Raw genomic sequence first — 9,621 nt, forward strand, 5'->3', positions numbered from 1 at the left:
TGATGTTAAATAAGGCATTCTATAAGTCTGTGGGTGCTAGTTTTGACAGAAGCATTGAATGCAGGAAAGGCAAATCCATATCCAGAGTAAGTTTCTATCCTAGTAAGGTGCTGTTCCTTCCATGATGTAAGCAGTACCGTGTAATCAATCTGCTGCCAGGTAGCTGGTTGGTCACCCCAGGGATCATATCAGTGGCTCAATGCTAGTCTTTGCTGCTGGCAGATTGAGCACTCAGAGGTGGCCCTAGCAAGATTGATCTTGGTGAGTAGAAGTCCGTTTTGCTGAGCCCACATATAATTTCCATTCTTGCCTTTATGGTCGCTTTTTTTATGAGCCTATTGGGTGGCTGGGAAAAGAGTGACTAATATCCATAGAATGGGTCATCCTATTTACTTGATTATTAGAATCTTCCTCTGCTGAGGTCATCCTTTAGTGAGCATTCATATGTAACACAAATACCTTCGCATCTTTTACTCACTCAGGGAAGCCTATCCATACTTTTTTCCCAGATGTCTTTGTCATTAATTTTCCAATGAAGTCCCTGACCATCCAGCCAAACCTTTGGCTACAGCCCATAAATTGGTATAAAATTGCGCATATGGCCATTTCTCTTTCCAAGCAAAGGGTGCAACCCAATGCACTGCCTGAAGTTCTGCTCATTGAGATTTTCCTTTACCATTGTCCTTCAGAGATGTTCACCAAATGGGCTGTAGGGCTACAACTGTCCACTTTCGGGTGTTGCCTGAACAATCTGTATTGTCGGAACAGTACAGAACAATCTGTAAACCAGGCCCTAGTCTTCTTTGCCTCTGTAATCTTATCATAGAGTACTCCTTATGAAGTCGTAAGTGCAGGCTGGGAGAGAGAAGGCAGTGTAGAAGGAGTAGGAACCATGGACATTTGGGCCACTTCTTCACGTAACTTTCTTGTACCTTTAGGACCTGTTCAGGCCTGATCATGTATATACTACTTCCATTTGATGACAGAGTGCTGCTGTGCACACCCAACCTTATGGCTTGATGAGTCAGATAACGTACAATTCATGGCAGGCAGCTTAGATGGCATGGTAACTTGGTGAATGATGGTCAAATGTACAGTTTCTACTAAGGCCCAGTGGCAGGCCAAGAACTGTCTGTCAAAAGGAGAGCACTTATCTGCAGATGATGGTAGGACTTTATTCCAAAATCCTAAGGGCCTCTGCTGTGATTCATCTATAGGGGCCTGCCAAAGCAGCCAAACAGCTTCCTTATCTGCCATTGACATCTAAAGTACCATTGGATCTGCTGGATTATATGACTCAAATGGCAGAGCAGCTTGCACAACAGCTTGGAGCTGTTGCAGAGCCTCCTCTTATTCCGGGCCCCACTCAAAACTAGCAGGTTTTCCAGTCACTCAGTAGATGCACTGGAATAACACACCCAAATGAGAAGTGTGCTGCTTCCAAAAATCCAAATAAGCCTACTAGGCATTGTACCTCTTTTTGGTTGCAGGAAAGACCAGATGCAACAACTTATTCTTCACCTTAGAAGGGATATCTTAATGTGCCCTACACCACTGGACCCCTAGAAATTTCACTGAGGCAGAAGAACCCCAAACTTTAGTTGTATTTATTTTCCACTCTCTGACATGCAAATGTCTTACTAATAAGACCACAGTTGTCACTACTTCACTACTCACTAGGTCCAATTAGCAGAATATAATCAATGTAATGGACCAGTGTGATATCTTGTGGAAGGGAAAATGATCAAGATCCCTGCAAACTAAACTATGACATAGGCCTGGGGAGTTGATGTATCCCTGATGTAGGACAGTGAAGGTGTATTGCTGGCCTTGCCAACTGAAAGCAAACTGCCTTATAGACAGAAAGGGAGAAAAAGGCATTTGCCAAATCTATAACTGCATCCCAAGTACCAGGAGATGTGTTAATTTGCTCAAGCAATGAAACCACATCTTGTATAGCAGCTGTGATTGGAGTAGCCACTTGGTTAAGCTAATAATTGACTGTTATTCTCCAGAATCCATATCTTCTGCACAGGTCAAATAGGAGAGTTGAATGAGGATGTGGAGGGAATCATCACCCCTGTACCTTTCAGGTCCTTGATATTGGCACTAATCTCTGCATTCGTCTCCAGGGATATGGTATTGGTTTTAGTTTACCATTACCATTTTCTTAAGCAGAGATTGCTATAAAGGCTTGTGTTTGGTCTTTACCATTATAATAGCCCTCAGTACACACGTTAAAGAACAAAAGCTGCTGAGTATGTCTATTGTAATTATGCATCTGGAACTGCGGTGATGACCACTGGATGGGTTTTGGGTACCCACTGGAAGGCAGACTTGAGCTAAAACTGCTTTGATGATGGGACCTCCAGAAGCCCCTACTCTGACTGGGTGGCTGCAGTGATGTTTCAAGACTCTTGTTGGTTGAGAGTCAGGATCTAGTAACCCTGAAAGGTCTGATTATTTTCTTTCCTCCAATGAAGTTACCCTGGTAAAAGGCAGTAAGTCCCTTTGGGGAAGAATGGGAGATAGATTAACGGTAAATTCTCACTAATGTACCAGGGTTCTTCCTAGAGGGGACCCAGCCTCCTCTTCATTCAGGAGGTTCTGGATCTTTAAACTGGCTCAGGTCTGGGAACTGATTGAAGGGCTGTGATTCCCTCTTTTTATGATTTGAATTCAATTCTTGTCCACTTGACCTGAAAGTTTTCTGCCAATACAGATCAAGTAAGAACTTAGTAGGTTTATTCTTTACTTCACTTCTAGGAACATCACGATTAACTAGCCAGCACTACCTTCATTCAGCATATGAATCTACATGAGTCAGACTATTCTGAATGTTGCTTTGCTTCTGCTGTCCATTATGGTACCTATGCCTACCTTGTTATGGATGATTGAATGCTGCCTCTTGTCCCCTACCACCCGGGGATCCAATCATTACCATTGCATTTTTTTTTTTTTTTCAATTGAATGACTGCAAATCACAGAACTCTTCAGGGATGTTGGGGCTCCCCTTACAAATCTGTTTATCAAAGTATTGGTGAAAGGTATGTGTGGGTGAGTAGGTTTTAAGTGATAAATCCATTCTAGCATTCCTGTCTCCCTAAGCCTTTGCATCCCTTCCTCTATTGTAAACAGGGAGATAGGATATTTAGGTCATCTCCTATTCACTCACGGGGGGCTATCTTTTGATCCATGTTTTAGTCAACCAACCAAAGTGTTAGCACCTTTCCTAACTCCCTGAACTGCAACATTAAGTGCATAATCTCAGCTTAGTAGGCCCATATTAATAAACTTGGTCTGATCCAACTTTATGTTCCTTCTACCACCATTATCCCACACCCTTAATTTCTATTCCCATACATGTTCCCCAGATTTCTGCTTGTATAAATTAGAAAACTGAAGTACTTCTTTTGTAGTGTAATGTACCTCCTGGTGGGCCACACTTTGTACCTCACTCTTAGGGGCCTACTGGGACTTGAGCCTCTTTATAGATCTAGAAGCAAAGAGGGGTGATAGAGTTGAGTCCTGAGGAGCATCAGCATTGCCTTGCTTGATAACTGACTCAGAGGAGGACATTGCCATTTCCTCAGGCAAATACAGAGTTAATCCCCTCTGTTAGAGGTGGAAAGGCTGATCTCACTGTGGATGGGAATGTGCTGCTGCCAGGAACGGAGAGGCCGCTTCTGTTGGCAAACAATGCTTATCAGAATTTAGGAGCTTGATGTCCCAGCCTCACCTGGATTTTCCCACACCATTACACTCTGACTTATGGGACCTCATTCTTTACAACCAATGCCCTCACTTTAACTGTGGACAGCCTTCGAGACTGAGCATTCAACTTTTGTTGTAATTCAGCCAATTGCACGATGAGGGCTTGTGTTTGATCTTCAGCTATTTCAGCCCTGTGTCTACAAGAGAAAAGATTCTCCCTCAGGGCACACTTAGAAGCTCTTAGGCTATTTATGGTTTTCCACAAATGTTCAAAGGTATCATATACACAGTTACCAAGTTCCTTGCCTTTTATAAGTGGTTAATTAGGAGTATCAAATACAGTTGTTTTGTGTATCCCTATAAACAGTTTATACCATGAACTATCAGTGCTGTCTGTACTATTAGAAGTAGAGTTCTCAGCACTTTTAGGTCTAATAAGATTAGGCAGCCAATTCTAGAAACACCCAAACCAATTAAGAAAACTTATCCTAAATATTCTGTTCTTCCAGAACCGTTCCTGGAACCAAGTCTCTGTCTTAGTCTGTTTTGTGCTGTTATAACAGAATATTTGAGACTGGGTAATATATAAAGAACAGATATTTACTTCTTACAGTTCTATCTCCTAGAGTTCTAGGAGATAAGGGGGTGAACTCATCTTTTTATCAGGAACCCGCTCCCATGTTAACTAACCTACTGTCAAGATAACAACATGAATTCATTCAGGAAGGCAGACCATCTTAAAGGTCATGCCTCTCAACACTGTTTTCTTGGGGTTTAAGTTTCCAACACATGAACTTAGAGAAACACATTCAAGCCATACACATATACACACACACAGACACACACACACACACACAGACACAGAGAAACCATGCCCCTGGCCCTTAAAATTCACGTTCTTCTCACATGAAAAATACATTCATTCCATCCAAATAGCCCCATGTTCATTTCATCCCAATAGCCCCCTTACCTCCCCTTGCTCTCACACTCTCTTGCCTTCTCACTTCCTTCCATGTGATCATGCAGCATTAAAGCCCCCATTGTGGGGCCCTTGATCTTGGACTTCCCACCCTCTAGAACTGTAAGAAATAAATCTCTATTCTTTATAAGTTACCCAGTCTCAGATATTTTGTTATAACCGCACAAACAGACTAAGACAGAGAATTGGTACCAGGAAGGTTCTAGAAGAACAGAATTTTTAGGATGAGTTTCCTTAATTGGTGTGGGGGTTTCTTAACTTGTTTTCATCATCAACTCAGAAGGGCAAAGTCCAGAGTCTCATCTGAATCAGACATGGGTGAGACGTAAAGCATGATTCACTCAAATCAAATTGCTCTTCAGTTGTGAACCTGTGAAATTAACAAATTGTGTGCTTCTAAAAGACAACACGTGGACAGACAGACATTCCCATTTCAAAATGGAGAAATAGACCAAAAAACGAAGGAATAGCTTCTCCCAAGTAAGTCCAAAACCCAAAAGAGAACATTAAGTCTTAAAGTTAGAAAATATTTTCCTTTGACTCCATGTCCTGCATCCTGGGCATACTAGAGTGGAGTTGGGCTCCCAAAGCATCATGTAGCCCTGCCCCTATGGCTTTCCTGGGCTCAGTCCACTCAGTGACTCTGCTGGGTTGGAATCTCATGCCTGCAGGTTTCCCAGGCTGAAGTTGCATGCTGGTGACTCTATAGTTCGGGGCTTCTGAGGTGGCCTTACCCCCATGGCTCACTACACATTACCCTAGTGGGGACTCTCTGTCGAGGCTCCAATCCCACATTTTTACACTGCATTTCCAAGCTGTCCATGACATCCTTTGAAATCTAAGTGGAGGCTACGATGGCCTCGCAGCTCTTGCGTTTAGCACATCTATAGAATTAGCACCACATGGACACCACCAAGGCTACTGTTTACATCTTTTGGAGTGGAGCACAAGTTGCAGCTGGGCCCACTTAAGGTACAGCTGGAATTGCCAAGAAATTCTGTGCAGGGATGAGAGAAGCAGAGACTTGAAGCATTTCAGGGCAGCAAATACTGATATCCCACTGGCACCTCTCTGGAGACATTGCCCTCAAGATCCTGTTCTGGGCCAGTAATGAGAGGGGCAGACCTGAAGATCTCTGAAATGAATCTGGGGTCTTTCTCCTATTGTCTTGATGCATAGCACCTGGCTTACTTCTAGCCATGTTAATCCCTTTGTCCAAGGGTTGTTTGGCCCTTGTTCTCCTAAAGATGCCTCCACTCTTTACATGTCCAGTCAGAGAACTCTGCTCTGCTTGCCTTTTAATTATAAATCTCATCTTTAAATAGTTTCTCTCCTCTTGCATCTTACTGTATGCAGTTAAAAGTAGCCAGGCAGCTCCTTCAATATTTTGCATAGACATTTATTCCACTAAATATCCTAGATCACTGCTCAGTTCTACCTTTCATAATGCTCTAAGACATAGATACAATTCAGCCAAGTTCTTTGCAAATTTATAACACAGATGGCCATTACTCTGCTTTCCAATAAGATATTTCTAATTTCTGGTCAAGGTATGTTGACATGTATTACTTGAATTTATTGCTGATGTATAATAACACTTTAACTCTAGAATAATATAGCTTTTGGCTGAGGAAACCAAAACTTCCCCCAAATTATGTCAAACTTGGGTCCCAAAGCCACTAATTTCATTCATATAATTTTTCAGAGGCCTTGAAATTCTAGTTAAGAGAATAAAAGAAAGTGCACAGAGTACTTGATTATCTAGTTTCCTTTTTTTTAAAGAAATTACTTTTATGGTTTTATTGTGACTTTGTAGAAATGCAGAAACTATTACAATAAGGAAAGGATAAAATGTAAAGAGAATCACAATTAAAAACCTTAAAGGGGCATACACTTAACACACACACACACACACACACACACACACACAGATATTCCTAATTTCTGTCTAAGACCTCATCAGAATGGCCTTTACTGTTTATATTTCTGCCAACATTCTAATCACAACCACTGAAGTAATCCCTAAGATTTAGGTACTTCCTACAGCTCATCTTCTCAGCCCTCATGGAATTGTCCTTAAGCCTTCATTCACGGTAATATGGACTTTTTCTAGCCTGCGCCTCCAAATTCTTCCAGCTTCTACCCATTACCCAGTTCCAAAGCCACTTTCACATTTTCAGATGTTTGTTATAGCAGCAGCCCCAGTTCTTGGTTCCAAATTCTGTATCAGTGAGGGTTCTTCAGAGAGCAAGAACCAGTAGGAAGGAAAGATAGACAGATGGAGAGATGGATAGATACATAGATAGATAGACAGGCAGAAGATTTATTAGGAGAATTGGCTCACATAATTGTGGAGGATGAGAGGTCCCATGACAGGCTGTCTGCAAGCTGGCAACCCTGGGATGCTGATAGTGTGACTCAGTCCTAGTCCAGAAGCCTCAGAACCACGGATGCCAATGGTGTAATTTTCAGTCTGAGGCTGGAAGACTGAGAATCCAGGAGGCTGCGGTATAAGGCCTGGAGTGCAAAGGCCAGAGAGCCTGGTGTTCTGCAATCTAAGGGCAGGAGAAAAGGAGGATTCCAGCTCCAGGAAACAGAGAAGAAATTGCCCTTGCTGTTCTATCCAGGCCATCAGCCATTTGGATTGTGCCGCATTGAGGGCAGACTTGCCTCACTCAGTCTGTTGATTCACACTCCAATCTCCTCTGGAAACACATTCACAGGCACACCCGGAAGTATTGCTTTACCGGTTCTCTAGGTATTTCTTAATCCAGTTTAGTTGACACGTAAAATTCATCATCACATACTGATAAAAATTAAATATGTATTCATTCTTTTTATAAATATTACTATAAATGTATCCCTACTATATGCCAGTTTGTATTTGGTTCTTGAGATAGTGAAATAAATAATATTTGGGACCCTCACTTAAGAATCTTCCAGTGTATATTAAAAAATGCTCGGCATCATTAATTATGTAGAGGGACTCATTATTAATCAGGGAAATCAAATCAAAACCACACTGAGTGTGTTAGGCTATTCTTTGCATTACTGTAAAGGAATACCTGAGACTGGGTAATTTGTAATGAAAAGTTTAATTGTCTCATGGCTCTGCATGCTGTACAAGCATGGTGCCAGCATTTGCTTGGCTACTGGGAAGGCCTCAGGAAGCTTACAATCACAGCTGATGGTGAAAGGGAAGCAGGCATCTCACGTGGCGACAGTGGGGGCAAGAGGTAGGGGGAGGTGCCACACACTTTTAAATAACCAGATCTTGTAAGAATTCACTCACTATGGTGAGGATGGCACAAAGCCATGAGGGATCCTCCCCCATGATCCAGTTACCTCTCACCAGACACCACGTCCAACATTGGGGATTACAATTCATCATGAGATTTAGAGGGGACAGTGTTCAAACTATGTCAATGAAATACCACTTCATGCTCACTGGGTTGACTAAAGTTACAAAGATGGAGAATAGCAAGTGTTGCCAAGGATGTGGATAAATTAGAACCTTCATCCATTACTGGTGGCATTGTAAAATGGTACAGCCACTTTGTACAGCAATTTGGCACTTCCTAAAATGTTAAACGTGAAGTTGCCATATGACCCAGCAATTTCACTTCCAGGTATATATACAAAAGAATTGAAAATGTATGCCCACATAAAACATGCACGTATTTTTAATGAATTAATGATTTTAGAGAATTATTTGATTTGACATTGTGAATGTACATGGCAGCATTATTCACAGTAACCAAAAACAAGTGGAAACTACGTAAATGACCATCAACTGACGAATGACTAAACAAGATGTGGTCTATCTATACAACAAAATATTATTTGTTCATAAAAAGAAATGACATGCTACAGCATGGATGACCCTTAAAAACATTCGTAAACGAGGTAAAAGAAGGCAGACACAAAAGTCCACATATTTTTATTTCATTCTAGAAAATGGTCAAAAGAGGCAAGTCTATAAAGACAGAAAGTAAATTAGTGGTTACTCGGAGGTGGGGGGAAGAGGAAGCGGGGAGTACATGATAATTGTATGATTATGAAAATGGTCCAAAATTAAATTATAGTGATTGATACACAATGTTATGAATATACGAAACCTATTGAATTGCACTCTTTAAATGAATGAAATTTGTGATATGTGAATTATATCTCAATAAATGTGTTATTCAAAAAGAAGACATTCCCAAGATAATGCAACTTACTCTACTCATTCTGGTTGAGTAGAACGAGTCACGTTATCCTGGGAATCCTACAATGCCCAATCTTTTAAGAAAGGGTGGGGAGGTGCTTCATGAAGGCACTAACATCTGTCTTAAATATTTAAGGATGAGTAGGAATAAAGTTCATGCAAGGAGCAGGAAAGAACATCCAGGTAAAGGGAATGACACTAGCACTTTGTAGATATTGAATAAGTATTTTTAAATAAAGTAATGATTTTGGAAAATTATTTGATTTGACCGTCATGAGAACTCCCTTTCCAAGGGCCAAGAAAATTAGGGACCTGTCCCAAAACTATGATGAAACTGGGATGGGAACCACTCTTTGTTGGCAGATTGCACAATAACAAAGTTATGATCTTATCAGTTTCCTCTGATATAAAACATCTAGCAATTTCTGGATTGATCTCTGATGAAATCTTAGAAGAAATCTTTGCTATTTCTGCTATTTCTTTTATCCTAGAATATGTCTGCAAGACACATGCATAGAGCATGGTAAAATATCAAGCAAATGCTAATCATCTCACATCGTATAAATAGGCAAGATTAAGTTGAATTTTTCCTTTTTAAACTTTTCAAACAACTTTTTTGGAATAGAGGACTACAGACTCATGTCTATAAATTCTATACATTTTCTAAATTATGGATGATGTTTATAGAATTCACAACTAATCTTTTTCTATCCCTAGA

General features: G+C 40.9%; 1 non-coding gene across 1 annotated transcript; it reads left to right on the forward strand.

The window, feature by feature from the left end:
* The first annotated feature begins 6,236 nt into the window (after window positions 1–6,236).
* On the forward strand, window positions 6,237–6,319 carry LOC112616031. Its single transcript, XR_003117541.1, has one exon. It is a non-coding gene; the product is annotated as a small nucleolar RNA SNORD45 (small nucleolar RNA).
* Window positions 6,320–9,621: the final 3,302 nt, after the last annotated feature.

This window comes from Theropithecus gelada, chromosome 1 (assembly GCF_003255815.1).
Source record: "Theropithecus gelada isolate Dixy chromosome 1, Tgel_1.0, whole genome shotgun sequence".
Lineage (NCBI taxonomy): Eukaryota > Metazoa > Chordata > Mammalia > Primates > Cercopithecidae > Theropithecus > Theropithecus gelada.